Source organism: Arachis duranensis, chromosome 4 (genome assembly GCF_000817695.3).
Source record: "Arachis duranensis cultivar V14167 chromosome 4, aradu.V14167.gnm2.J7QH, whole genome shotgun sequence".
NCBI lineage: Eukaryota > Viridiplantae > Streptophyta > Magnoliopsida > Fabales > Fabaceae > Arachis > Arachis duranensis.
The window spans coordinates 49258522-49272452 of record NC_029775.3 but is presented as its reverse complement, the minus strand read 5'-3'; the positions used below and the strand labels follow the sequence as shown (position 1 = coordinate 49272452).

At 38.6% G+C, this 13931-nt stretch overlaps 1 non-coding gene across 1 annotated transcript; it reads right to left on the bottom strand.

Moving 5' to 3' along the window:
* Positions 1-1946: 1946 nt before the first annotated feature.
* On the bottom strand, positions 1947-2054 carry LOC127746978 (small nucleolar RNA R71). Its single transcript, XR_008008783.1, has one exon. It is a non-coding gene; the product is annotated as a small nucleolar RNA R71 (small nucleolar RNA).
* Positions 2055-13931: the final 11877 nt, after the last annotated feature.

Here is a 13931-nt window from a genome sequence, read left to right as displayed (position 1 = left end):
ACTAACCAGCAAGTGCACTGGGTCGTCCAAGTAATAAACCTTACGTGAGTAAGGGTCGATCCCACAGAGATTGTTGGTATGAAGCAAGCTATGGTCATCTTGTAGATCTCAGTTAGGCGGATAATAAATGGTTATGGGGTTTTCGAATAATAATAATAAATAAATAGAAAATAAAGATAGAAATACTTATGTAAATCATTGGTAAGAATTTCAAATAGGTGCATGGAGATGTTGTGTTCCTTTTGGATCTCTGCAACATACTGCTTTCATACTTTCAATTCATCTTACTCCTTTCCATGGCAAGCTGTGTGTAGGGCATCACCGTTATCAATGGCTACATCCCATCCTCTCAGTGAAAAAGGTCCAAATGCTCTGTCACGGCACGACTAATCATCTGTCGGTTCTCGATCATGTTAGAATAGAATCCCTTGATTCTTTTGCGTTTGTCATTACGCCCAACAATCGCGAGTTTGAAGCTCGTCACAATCATTCAATCCCTGAATCCTACTCGGAATACCACAGACAAGGTTTAGACTTTTCGGATTCTCATGAATGCCACCATCAATTCTAGCTTATACCACAAAGATTCTGATTAAGGAATCCAAGAGATATGCACCCGGTCTAAGGTAGAACGGAAGTGGTTGTCAGTCACGCGTTCATAGGTAAGAATGATGATGAGTGTCACGGATCATTACATTCATCATGTTAAAGTGCAACGAATATCTTAGAATATGAATAAACTGAATTGAATAGAAAATAGTAGTAATTGCATTAAAACTCGAGGTATAGCCGAGCTCCACACCCTTAATCTATGGTGTGTAGAAATTCCACCGTTGAAAATACATAAGTGATGAAGGTCCAAGCATGGCCGAATGGCCAACCCCCAAAACATGATCACAGGATCGAATGGTCAAAACACATACTGTCAAAAGACGTCTAATACAATAGTAAAATGTCCTATTTATACTAGACTAGCTACTAGGATTTACAGAAATAAGTAATTGATGCAGAAATCCACTTTCGGGGCCCACTTGGCGTGTGCTTGGGCTGAGCTTGAGCTTTACACGTGCAAAGGCTTCTTTTGGAGTTGAACGCCAAGTTGTAACGTGTTTTTGGCGTTCAACTCTAGTTCGTAACGTGTTTCTGGCGTTTGACTCCAGAATGTAGCATGGAACTGGTGTTGGGCGCCAATTTACGTCATCTAATCTTGAATAAAGTATGAACTATTATATATTTTTGGAAGGCTCTGGATGTCTACTTTCCAACGCAGTTGAGAATGCGCCATTTGGAGTTCTGTAGCTCCAGAAAATACATTTTGAGTGCAGAGAGGTCAGAATCTAACAGCATCAGCAGTCCTTTGTCAGCCTTTTATCAGTGTTTTGCTCAGGTCCCTCAATTTCAGCCAAAAAATACCTAAAATCACAGAAAAACACACAAACTCATAGTAAAGTGCAGAAATGTGAATTTAGCATAAAAACTAATGAAAACATCCCTAGAAGTAGCTAGATCCTACTAAAAATTACCTAAAAATAATGCCAAAAAGCGTATAAATTATCCGCTCATCAGCCAACAATGCAAGAAAGGTGCTTGGTGACTTTACTGCACCAACTCCCGACTTCTATTGGAGAAACATCTCTATCCCTGCCATTGGAGCAAACAACATTGAGCTTAAGCCTCAATTAATTTCTCTGATGCAACAGAATTGCAAGTTTTATGGACTTCTATTGGAAGATCCTCATCAATTCTTGGCTGAATTTTTGCAAATTTGTGACACTGTTAAGACCAATAGAGTTGTTCTCGAGGCCTACAGATTTATACTTTTCCCTTTTGCTATAAGAGACAGAGACAATATATGGTTGAACTCAAAACCTAGAGACAGCCTGAACTCTTGGGAAAAGCTGGTCAATGCCTTCTTAGCTGAATTCTTTCCACATCAAAAGATGAGTAAGCTTAAAGTGGAAGTTTAAACCTTCAAACAGAAGGAAGGTGAATCCCTCTATGAAGCTTGGGAAAGATACAAGCAATTGATCAGAAGGTGTCCTTCTGACATGCTTTTAGAATGAATCATCATAGGTATCTTCTATGATGGTCTGTCTGAGTTATCCAAGATGTCATTAGACCATTCTGCAGGCGGATCTATTCATCTGAAGAAAATGCCTGCAGAAGCCCAGGAACTCATTGAAATGGTTGCAAATAATTAGTTCATGTACACTTCTGAAAGAAATCCTATGAATAATGGGACAACTCAGAAGAAAGGAGTTCTTGAGATTAATACTCTGAATGCCATATTGGCTCAGAACAAATTATTGACTCAGTAAGTCAATATGATTTTTCAGAGTCTGACAGGATTGTAAGCTGCATCCAGCAGTAATAAAGAAGCATCTTCTGAAGAAGAAGCTTATGATCCTGAGAACCCTGCAATGGAAGAGGTGAATTACATGGGAGAATCCTATGGAAACACCTATAATTCTTCATGGAGAAATCATCCAAATCTCTCATGAAAAGACCAACAGAAGCCTCAACAAGGCTTAAACAACAATAATGGTGGAGGAAATAGGTTTAGCAATAGCAAGCCTTTTCCATCATCTTCTCAGCAACAGACAGATAACTCTGAGCAGAGTTGTTCTGGCTTAGCAACCATAGCCTCTGATCTATCTAAGACCATATTAAGTTTCATGAATGAAACAAGGTCCTCCATTGGAAATTTGGAGGCATAAGTGGGCCAGCTGAGTAAAAAGGTTACAGAAACTCCTCTTAGTACTCTCCCAAGCAATACAAAAGAAAATTCCAAGAGAGAGTGCAAGGCCATAACCATGACCAACATGGCCGAACCTGGAGAGAGTAAGGAGAACATGATTCCCAGTGTGAAAAACCTCATGGGATGTCCTCTGAACGAAAAGAAGTTCTCCTTTGAGGAACCAAGGGAATTTGAGGCTCATACAGAGACCATAGAGATTCCATTGAACCTACTTCTACCATTCATGAGCTCTGATGAGTACTCTTCCTCTGAAGAAAATGAAGATATTACTGGAGAGCAAGTTGCTAATTATCGTGGAGCAATCATGAAACCCCCTTGCTCACCAATGAACTGAATGACTTGATTAGGCAGACATTACCTCAGAGGAAACCAGATCCCAGAAAATTCTTAATACCCTCTACCATAGGCACCATGACCTTTGAGAAGGATCTGTGTGGCCTGTGGTCAGGCATAAACCTCATGCCACTCTCTATAATGGAGAAACTGGGAATCTTTGAGGTACAAGCTGCAAGAATCTCACTAGAGATGGCATACAAATCCATGAAACATGCTTATGGACTTGTAGAGGACGTTTTAGTAAAGGTTGAGGGCCTTTACATCCCTGCTGACTTCATAATCCTGGACACTGGAAAGAATAAGGATGAATCCATCATCCTTGGCAGACCCTTCCTAGCCACAGCAAAAGCTGTGATTGATGTTGACAGAGGAGAGTTGGTCTTTCAAGTGGATGAGGACTACCTTGTGTTTAAGGCTCAAGGATCTCCTTCTGTACACATGGAGAAGAAGCATGAAAAGTTTCTCTCAATACAGAGTCAAACAGAGCCCCCACATTCAAACTCTAAGTTTGGTTTTGAGAGGCCATCGTCATGCTCTGAGTATCTGTGAGGCTCCATGAGAGCTCACTATCAAGCTATTGACATTAAAGAAGCGCTTGTTGGGAGGCAACCCAATTTTTACTTATCTATGTTGAATTTCTATTTTCCATTGTTATTTTATGTTTCCTTTAGGATGATGATCATGTGGAGTCACAAAAATAAAAGCAAAAATAAAAAATAGCATTGAAAATAGCACACCCTGTAGGATGACCTTACTGGCATTTAAATGCCAGTAAGGGTAGCAAAATGGGCGTTAAACGCCCAGTCTGGCACCATTCCAGGCGTTTAACGCCAGAAAGGGGCACCAGACTGGCGTTTAACACCAGAAAAGGGCACCAAGCTGGCGTTTAACACCAGAAAAGGAAGAAAAGCTGGCATTAAATGCCAAAAATGGGCAACAACCTGGCATTTAATGCCAGGATTGGCACTCAAAGGGGCATTTACATGCCAAAATGGTGCAGGGATGAGAAATCCTTGACACATCAGGATCTGTAGACCTCACAGGATCCCCACCTACCTAAACTCACTCTCTCTCTTCTTCACACCTTCCTATAACACCCTTCCCTAATTACCCCTCACCAATCACTTCCATTTCTCTTCCCTACCTCTATCCACTCTTCCCCAAAAATCCCACCTACCTCACCATTCAAATTCAAATCCTTTCCCTTCCAAACCCAACCCCTAATTCACGAACCCTAACCTCTCTTTCCACTCCTATATAAACCCCTCCATCCTTCAAATTCACACAAACACTTCTTCTCCCCCTTGGCCGAACCACTCACACCTCTCCATCTCCTCCATTTCTTCTTCTTCTTCGTCTGTCTTTCTTCTTTTGCTCAAGGACGAGCAAACCTTTTAAGTTTGGTGTGGAAATGGCATTACTTTTTGTGTTTTCATAACCATTTATGGCACCTATGGCCGGAGAAACCTCTAGAAAGAGGAAAGGGAAGGTAAAAGCTTCCACCTCCGAGTCATGGGAGATGGAGAGATTCATCTTAAAGGTCTATCAAGACCACTTCTATGAAGTTGTGGCCAAGAAGAAGGTGATCCCTGAGATCCCTTTCATGCTCAAAAGGAATAAGTATCCAGAGATCCGACATGAGATTTGAAAAAGAGGTTGGGAAGTTCTCACCAACCCCATTCAACAAGTTGGAATCTTAATGGTTCAAGAGTTCTATGCTAATGCATGCATCATCAAAAACCATGATCAAAGTGTGAACCCGAACCCAAAGAATTGGCTTACAATGGTTCGGGGAAAAGAGACTATGTGTGGAAGGAGCTCAATGGAAAAGAGACTCCAAAGGCAAGCCAATTCAATTAAGAAGGCATGACCTTAAACCCGTGGCTAGAGGATGGTTGGAATTCACCCAACACTCCATCATTCCTAATAGCAACCGATCCGAAGTGACTGTAGATCGGGCTATCATGATCCATAGCATCATGATTGGAGAGGAAGTAGAAGTTCATGAGGTCATATCTCTAGAACTCTAAAAAGTGGCTGACAAAACCTCCACCTTGGCAAGGTTAGCCTTTCCTCATCTCATCTGTCACCTATGCAATTTAGCTGGAGTTGTCATACGAGAAGACATCCTCATTGAAGAGGACAAGCCCATCACTAAAAAGAGGATGGAGCAAATAAGAGAGCCCACTCATGGACCTCAACAAGTGCATGAGGAAGTCCCTCATCAAGAAATCCCAAAGATGCCTCAAGGGATGCATTTTCCTCCACACAATTATTGGGAGCAACTCAATACCTCTTTGGGAGATTTGAGTTCCAATATGGAGCAACTAAGGATGGAGCACCAAGAGCACTCCATTATTCTCCATGAAATTAGAGAGGATCAAATAGCTATGAGGGAAGAGCAACAAAGGCAAGGAAGAGACATAGAGGAGCTCAAGCGTTCCATTGGATCTTCAAGAGGAAGAACTAGCCGCCATCACTAAGGTGGACCCGTTCTTTGATTTCCTTGTTCTTATCTTTCTGTTTTTCGATTTTTATGCTTTATGTATTATCTATGTTTGTGTCTTCATTACATGATCATTAGTGTCTAGTATCTATGTCTTAAGGCTATGAATGTCCTATGAACCCTTCACCTTTCTTAAATGAAAAATGTGCCTAATTACAAAAGAACAAGAAGTACTTGAATTTCGAAATTTATCTTGAAATTAGTTTGATTATTTTGATGTGGTGGCAATACTTTTTGTTTTTTGAATGAATGCTTGAACAGTGCATAATTTTGATAGTGAAGTTTGTGAATGTTAAAATTTTTGGCTTTTGAAAGAATGATGAAAAAAGAAAAATGTTATTGATAATCTGAAAAATAATAAAATTGATTCTTGAAGCAAGAAAAAGCAGTGAATAACAAAGCTTGCGAAAAAAAATGGCAAAAAAGAAAAAGAAAGAAAAAGAAAAAGCAAGCAGAAAAAGCCAATAGCCCTTTAAACCAAAAGGCAAGGGTAAAAGGGATCCAAGGCTTTGTGCATTAATGGATAGGAGGGCCCAAAGAAATAAAATCCTGGCCTAAGCGGCTAAGTCAAGTTGTCCCTAACCATGTGCTTGTGTCATGAAGGTCCAAGTGAAAAGCCTGAGACTGAGTGGTTAAAGTCGTGATCCAAGGCAGAAAGAATGTGCTTAAGAACTCTGGACACCTCTAACTGGGGACTTTAGCAAAGCTGAGTCACAATCTGAAAAGGTTCACCTAGTCATGTGTCTGTGGCATTTATATATCCGATGGTAATACTGGAAAACAAAGTGCTTAAGGTCACAGCCAAGACTCATAAAGTAGCTGTGTTCAAGAATCAACATACTGAACTAGGAGAATCAATAACACTATCTTAATTCTGAACTTCAAAGGATAAAGTGAGATGCCAAAACTGTTCAGAAGCAAAAAGCTACTAGTCCCGCTCATCTAATTGGAGCTAAGCTTCATTATTATTTTAGAATTCATTGTATATTCTCTTCTTTTTATTCTATTTTGTTTTCAGTTGCTTGGGAACAAGCAACAATTTAAGTTTGGTGTTGTGATGAGTGGATAATTTATAAGCTTTTTGGCATTGTTTTTAGGTAGTTTTTAGTGTGATTTAGTTAGTTTTTAGTATATAATTATTATTTTTTATGCAAAAATCACATTTAGTTTATAGTATATAATTATTTTTTATGCAAAAATCACATTTCTGGACTTTACTATGAGTTTATGTGTTTTTTCGTGATTTCAGGTATTTTCTGGCTGAAATTGAGGGACCTGAGCAAAAATCTGATTTAGAGGCTGAAAAAGGACTGCAGAGGCTATTGGATTCTGACCTCCCTGCACTAGAAATGGATTTTCTGGAGCTACAGAAGCCAAATTGGCACGCTTTGAATTGCGTTGGAAAGTAGACATCTTGGGCTTTCCAGAAATATATAATAGTCCATATTTTTCCTGAGTTTTGATAACGGAAATTGGCGTTTTAACGCTAACTTTCTACCCATTTTTGGCGTTAAATGCCAGAATTGGCATAAAAGCTAGAGTTAAACGCCCAAACTAGCACCAGATCTGGCGTTTAACTCCAAGAAAAGCCTATGCATGTGAAAGCTTCAATGCTCAGCCCAAGCAAACACCAAGTGGGCTCCAGAAGTGGATTTCTGCATCATTTACTTATTTCTGTAAACCCTAGGTTACTAGTTCATTATAAATAGGACCTTTTACTATTGTATTTTCATTGGGAGATCTTTTGAGACTATCTTTGTACCACTGTTGATCTCTTGATCATGTTTAGGGGGCTGGCCATTCGGCCATGCCTGGACCTTCATCACTTATGTATTTTCAACAGTGGAGTTTCTACACCTCATAGATTAAGGTGTGGAGCTCTGCTGTTCCTCATGAATTAATACAATTACTACTGTTTTCTATTCAATTCAAGCTTATTCTTGTTCTAGGATATTCATTTGCACTTCAACATGATGAATGTGATGATCAAGTGACACTCATCACCATTCTCACTTGTGAACTCGTGCCTGACAACCACTTCCGTTCTACCTGAAAACAAGCTTGAATGTATATCTCTTGGCCTCCTGGTCCACAACGCATGGTTGCCTCTCCTGACAACAGAGCCTTCCATTCCGTGAGATCAGAATCTTCATGGTATAAGCTAGAATCAATTGGCAGCATTCTTGAGATCTGGAAAGTCTAAACATTGTCTGTGGTGTTCCGAGTAGGATCTGGGATGGGATGACTGTGACGAGCTTCAAACTCGCGAGTGTTGGGTGCAGTGACAGTGCATAAAAGGATCATTGGATCTTATTCCAACACAAGTGAGAACCGACAGATGATTAGCCCTACGTTACCCATAGCCGGACCATTTTCACTGAGAGGACGGACGGTAGCCATTGACAACGGTGATCCCCCCAACATACAGCTTGCTATGGAAAAGAGTACGCATGACTGGATGAAAGCAGTAGTAAAGCAAGGATTCTAAAGGAACAAAGCATCTTCATATGCTTATCTGAAATTCCTACTAATGAATTACATAAGTATCTCTATCTTATTTTATGTTTTATCTGTCTTTTAATTATCAAAATCCCATAACCATTTGAATCTGTCTGACTGAGATTTACAAGATGACTATAGCTTGCTTCAAGCCGACAATCTCCGTGGGATCGACCCTTACTCACGTAAGGTATTACTTGGACGACCCAGTGCACTTGCTGATCAGCTACGCGGAGTTGTGAAGAAAGTGTGTGAGATCATGATTTCGCGTCTGACTAGTTTTATGCTTTTAAGTTGGATATTGAAAGAGTTACTACCTCCGTTGAGGTATTTATTATTCTAGTTTGTTTTCTATTTCCTTACTCTTTTAATCCCTATTTACTTTGATCAGAGTTACATATGGATATCTTCAATTTTGGAATTTATTAATGCAAGAGTATTTTTCTATTTAATTTCTTTATTTGCTTGATTATCTCAACTCAATTCCAAAATTATCATTTCTTCTTTCTACTCTCTTTACATGCATGTGAACATGGCATCCATGTCAATGGAGTAGGTTCTCAACTTGATTTTGGAGTTGATTAATAGGAGACCCTTGAGTTGGAAGACTCAAGAGTTAAATTGTAATTGGAAGTTGTTGGATGGCTCTCTAGTCACTAACGCTAATCCTTCCCAAGGGAGAGTATTAGGACTTGTGAATAGGAGTTAGCTCAACTACTTGACTTTCCTTCATTCGTTGAGGGTTAACTAAGTAGAAACAACGACCTATTACTATTAATCTTGGGAAATCCAACAAGGATAGAACTTCTAATTAATATTCTCCTAGTCAAGGCTTTTTATTTTAATTACATAAAACCTCTCGTTAATTTCCACTGCTTTAATTTATAATCATTTATTTTTCCATTCCTCAACTCTAAAATTTCTCAGAAAACTCATAACCAATAACACGAACACTTCCCTGCAATTCCTTGAGAGACAACCCGAGGTTTGAATACTTCGGTTATTATTTTTAGAGGTTTGTTACTTGTGACAACAAAAATTTTTGTATGAAAGGATTCTTTACTGGTTTAGAAGCTATACTTTCAACGTGAATTTATTTGTGAAATTCTAGACCACACAAAAATCCATTCATCAATTATCTACAAACACAAAGTGGATATGTTGTTCTATGTCCTTCCATTTCTCCCTGTAAAATTCATCTTCCTATACATTTAGTCCTTATTTTCTCTGTTGATAACTACTCCCTCTTGGAACACACCAGTCATCTCTGTCACCTTCGTCTCTATTTAAGATTTCTCCACCATCTCTCTCCAATTCAACTATGTTAACATAGACAAGCAAGATATTTAGGGAAGTAAAACATGTAAAGGAGGTTTCTGTGCAACTGATGTGTGAAATATGGATGGCAGAGGATAGAAAGGAAGAGCACTCAGTGGACATAGACTCTGTATAAAGTCTCCAACAAACAGATCTTGGACACCCTTCATTATATCTTCAGTTCGTTCAATCTCTCCACCCACAATGAGAAAGTTCTTGTGGTTCTTGAAGATATAGTAACGAAAGGGTCTACATAACATGTTGTAGAATAGCACCGCATTGCAACTCATATCTAAATCAAAAGTCAAACCACTCAAAAATTGATAGAGTCGACAAGGATGGCAGCCAGAAATCAGCTTACATTTCAAGAAAAATGCTGAGTATTATTGGATATACCATCGGATTTAGCGTCACATACTAGTAGTTGATTTACTGTCAGATTTATCCGTGGTAACCACATCAAATTCGTAAGGTTAAGTAATTACCGATGGATTCTATTTTTCGACGATAAATCCGCCGGTAATATTTGAAAGGAAAATAAAGTAGAATGGTGCGTCCTTTATCGTTGGGTTTACCATAGGAAGTAACTAAATTTAGTAAAACGATGCATTTTAATGACCCGCGATGTTTTACCATGAAATTTTTTTTATGGTAAATCTGATAATAAAAAGGGTGTAAATTCAAATCATGAGCCTCTTTTCTCTTATTCAAACCCTCTCTCTTATTTGTCGTCACCACCATCTACTGCCACCACAATTTTGGCAACCAAGGCTGCGACATCCACCTCATCCCTTATTTATTGCTCTATTTTTTATTACAAGTTCTTGAGCAACTCTTTTCCAATTCCTTTCATTTTAGTTTAGTTTTTAGTTTACGTTTGAGTTGAATTTCAATTTTAATTTTGAATCAATTTCAAAGTTAGTTCAATTTAATTTTCTAATCTTAGTGGATTTAGGTTGATTAATTTAGGTTAGATTCAATACATTAGGTTTTGAATTATTGAAGTGTTTGGAATTCTCTAATTTTATTATTTCTTGCATTGATGACTGTTTTGTTGAGAAGTTGTTGTTGAGATTGTTTGCTACTTGTTTAATTTAATTTAGGTTTGATTAAAATTTTAATTTTAATTTTGAATCAGTTTCAAAGTTAGTTCAGTTTAGTTTTCTAATGTTAGTAGATTTAGGTTGATTAAGTTAGGTTAGATTCAATACATTAAGTTTTGAATTGTTGAAGCTTTTAGAATTATCTAATTATGTTAATTGATGCATTGATGATTGTTTTGCTGAAAAATATTGTTGAGATCGTTTGATAATTGTTTAATTTTAGTTTAATTTAGTTTAGTTTGATTAGAATTTCAATTTTAATTTTCAATCAGTTTCAAAGTTAGTTTATTTTAGTTTCCTAATATTAGTGAATTTAGGTTGATTAAGTTAGGTTAAATTCAATATATTAGGTTTTGAATTGTTGAAGCATTTGCAACTGTCTAATTGTGTTAATTGCTGTGTTGATGATTGTTTTACTGCAAAATTGTTGTTGAGATTATTTGATAATTTGATATTTGTAGACTTGTCGACAGAAAGAGGTGTTGCGAATCAGGCTGCTGGTCATGGTCGTAGCCGTAGTCAGGGTATATTGAGGGTTTTTTTGGTACCACGGGACTTCTAGATCCTCTCCCTCTACTCCAACCAACCATGTGATGCTATGGGTTGCGGGTTTGGTGGACCAGCAGTTCATCATGGTCCCTAACACCAACTACGTTCTTCCATCTACGGCAACAACGCTGCCTCCAACTGCTCAGCAGCCCACATCTGTATCACCCCATATTTTTAAACTTTAATTATTATCAATTTATTTTAAGTTATGATTTATTTACTAAATTGAACTCATTATTTAGATATTATTTTATTAAAAATAATTAAATTAATTTTATAACTATTTGAATTCAATTAAATTCACATTCTTATATATATTTTCGTTAGAGGTAAATATCAAATCGGTACCCGAAAGATTTTGGAGCTGACAAAATAGTATCTGACTTTTGTTATTGACAAAATAGCCCCTAAAAGATTTTAAAATTTGACAAGCATGTCTCCGAGCTCGCCGAAGCAAATTTCTGGAAAGCACATTGCTGACATGGCCATCGTATTCTGGTGACCTGGCAAACCAGCCCCCAAACCCTAATCCCTTCCTCCCAACACAAACTTCCCCTCCATCTCCCTCCCCATCACAGCACCCCTTCCCTCTCCCTCCCCAACGCATACTCCCCCTCCCTCTTTCTCCATCGCAGCCCTTCTCTTACCCAATGCACACTCCTTTCCCATCACAGCCCCCTACCCTTTCCCTCCCCATCACAGCTCCCTCCCCAACGTACACTCCCTTTGTCCTCTGCCTCCCTAATTACAGCAGCAAAAGCAACAATAATAGTAAAAACAACACCATTAGAATCTCAAACACAACCAACAAAAGAACCTACACATTCAGACCGTAACCTTGCTTGTTCCTCCCTTTTTTTCTTTTTCCTCCTTCGTTCTTTCTCTTCTCGAAGCACCATAACAATAACAATAACAATATCAATTCACACACAGATATTTACACAAACACGTAACATGCATATATAAATATAAAGAGAGAAAGAGAGAAAGGCTGAGGAGTTGAAGGGATGAGGCTATTCCAGGCCTTGTTGTGGCTCCGATGGTGGTGGCGGTGGTCCTTAATGGTGTTCTTGCAGTTGAGGTTACTGTTGTTGTTGAGATTGTTGTTGCGATGGGGAGAGAGGGGAAAGCGTGTGTTGGGTTTGTTGTTATTGTTGTTGTTTCTTGCTGTTGATGTTGATGTTGAGGTGATTATTGCTGTGAATGGTGGTGTTGATGGAGTGGGGAGTGTGCGTTGGGGAGTGGGCTGTGATGGAGAGGAAGAAGGAGGAAGGGAATGTGCGTTGGGTAGGGGGATGCGATGGGAGGGAGAGAAAAGGAGGGCTGCGATTGGGAGGAAGAAGGAAAGGGTTGCGTTGGGTAGGGGGAGGGCTGTGATAGGGAGGGAGATGGAGGGGGAGTATGTATTGAGAGGAATGGATTAGGGTTTGTGGAATGATTTGTCATGTCACCAAAATATGGTGGCCATGTTAGCATTGTGCTTGCCAGAGATTTGCTCCAGCGAGCTCGGGAACACGCTTATCAAATTTTAAAATCTTTTAGGGACTATTTTGTCAACAACAATTCAGGTACTATTTTGTCAGCACCAAAATCTTTCGGGTACCGATATGGTATTTACCTCTTTTTGTTAAGATGAAATATTTTACATAATTAAAACTATAATTCTAGTAAAACATAAGTAATGATATATATATATAATTTGAGTAATTGATATTATTAATTTAAAAATAGAGTTTAGTTAATAATATTATTATCAAGCTCAAAATCTGTCGATATGAGTAAACATTGGTACTCTTTGGTGAACATAGAGATGAGCGGATATTTTATACGCTTTTTGGCATCATTTTCATATAGTTTTTAGTAGTTTTTATTTAGTTTTTATTGAGTTTTTATAGGTTTTATTGTTAAATTCACATTTTTGGATTCAACTATGATTTTTTGTGTTTTTGTACAATTTCAGGTATTTTCTGGCTGAAATTGAGGAGCTGGGGCAGAAGTCTGATTCAGAGACAGAGAAAGCACTGCAGATGCTATCTGGATCTGACCTCCTTGCACTCAAAAGAGATTTTTTGGAGTTACAGAGGTCTAAATGAAGCTCTCTTAATGGCTATGGAAAGCTGACTTTCAGAGCTTTCCAGCAATATATAATAGTTCATACTTTGCTTCAGATTAAAAGGCCCAAAATTGGCGTCTAACGCCAGCTTCCTGCCCCCTTCCAGGCGTCCAACGCCCAAAAGCAGAGACCATCATCCAAACTCCCAATGAGGACCCTCTAGTTATCGTTCCATGCTGAAAAGACCTCATAGCACATGGATTCCATCAAAACTCAGCCTAAACACTCACCAAGTGGGCCCCAGAAGTGGATTTTAGCACTAAAAGATTATTTTACCCTTACTAGTCATCTGTTTAGTATTTAAAGTGTATATTACATAATAATTCAAGAACCTCTAGATCTCTTTATGCTATTTTCGAGTTTTACTTTGTATTTTACTTTCAATATGAGTTTCTAAACCTCCTAGGTTAAGGGAAGGAGCTCAGCGTCCTATGAATTAATAAAAGTATTACTGTTTCTTCTTCGATCCGTGCTTGATTTACTCCTAAGATGTATATCTGACCTTTATCGTGGAGAATAGGATGATCAGATAATCATCTCTGTTCATCACATTAAGAAGAACTTGTCTGACAAACACCCGCGTCTACTTGGGTTCGTGTGAATACGTGGCCGGAAAGCACGAGCCAACAACTATGTTTATACATCTCTCAGATGGCTAATCCACGACTCCGTTGGAGACTTCTCGAGACACCAGTTCAGCCGATTTCTGGGGAGATTAGGGTCACCGTGGTATAGGCTAGAATCCATAGA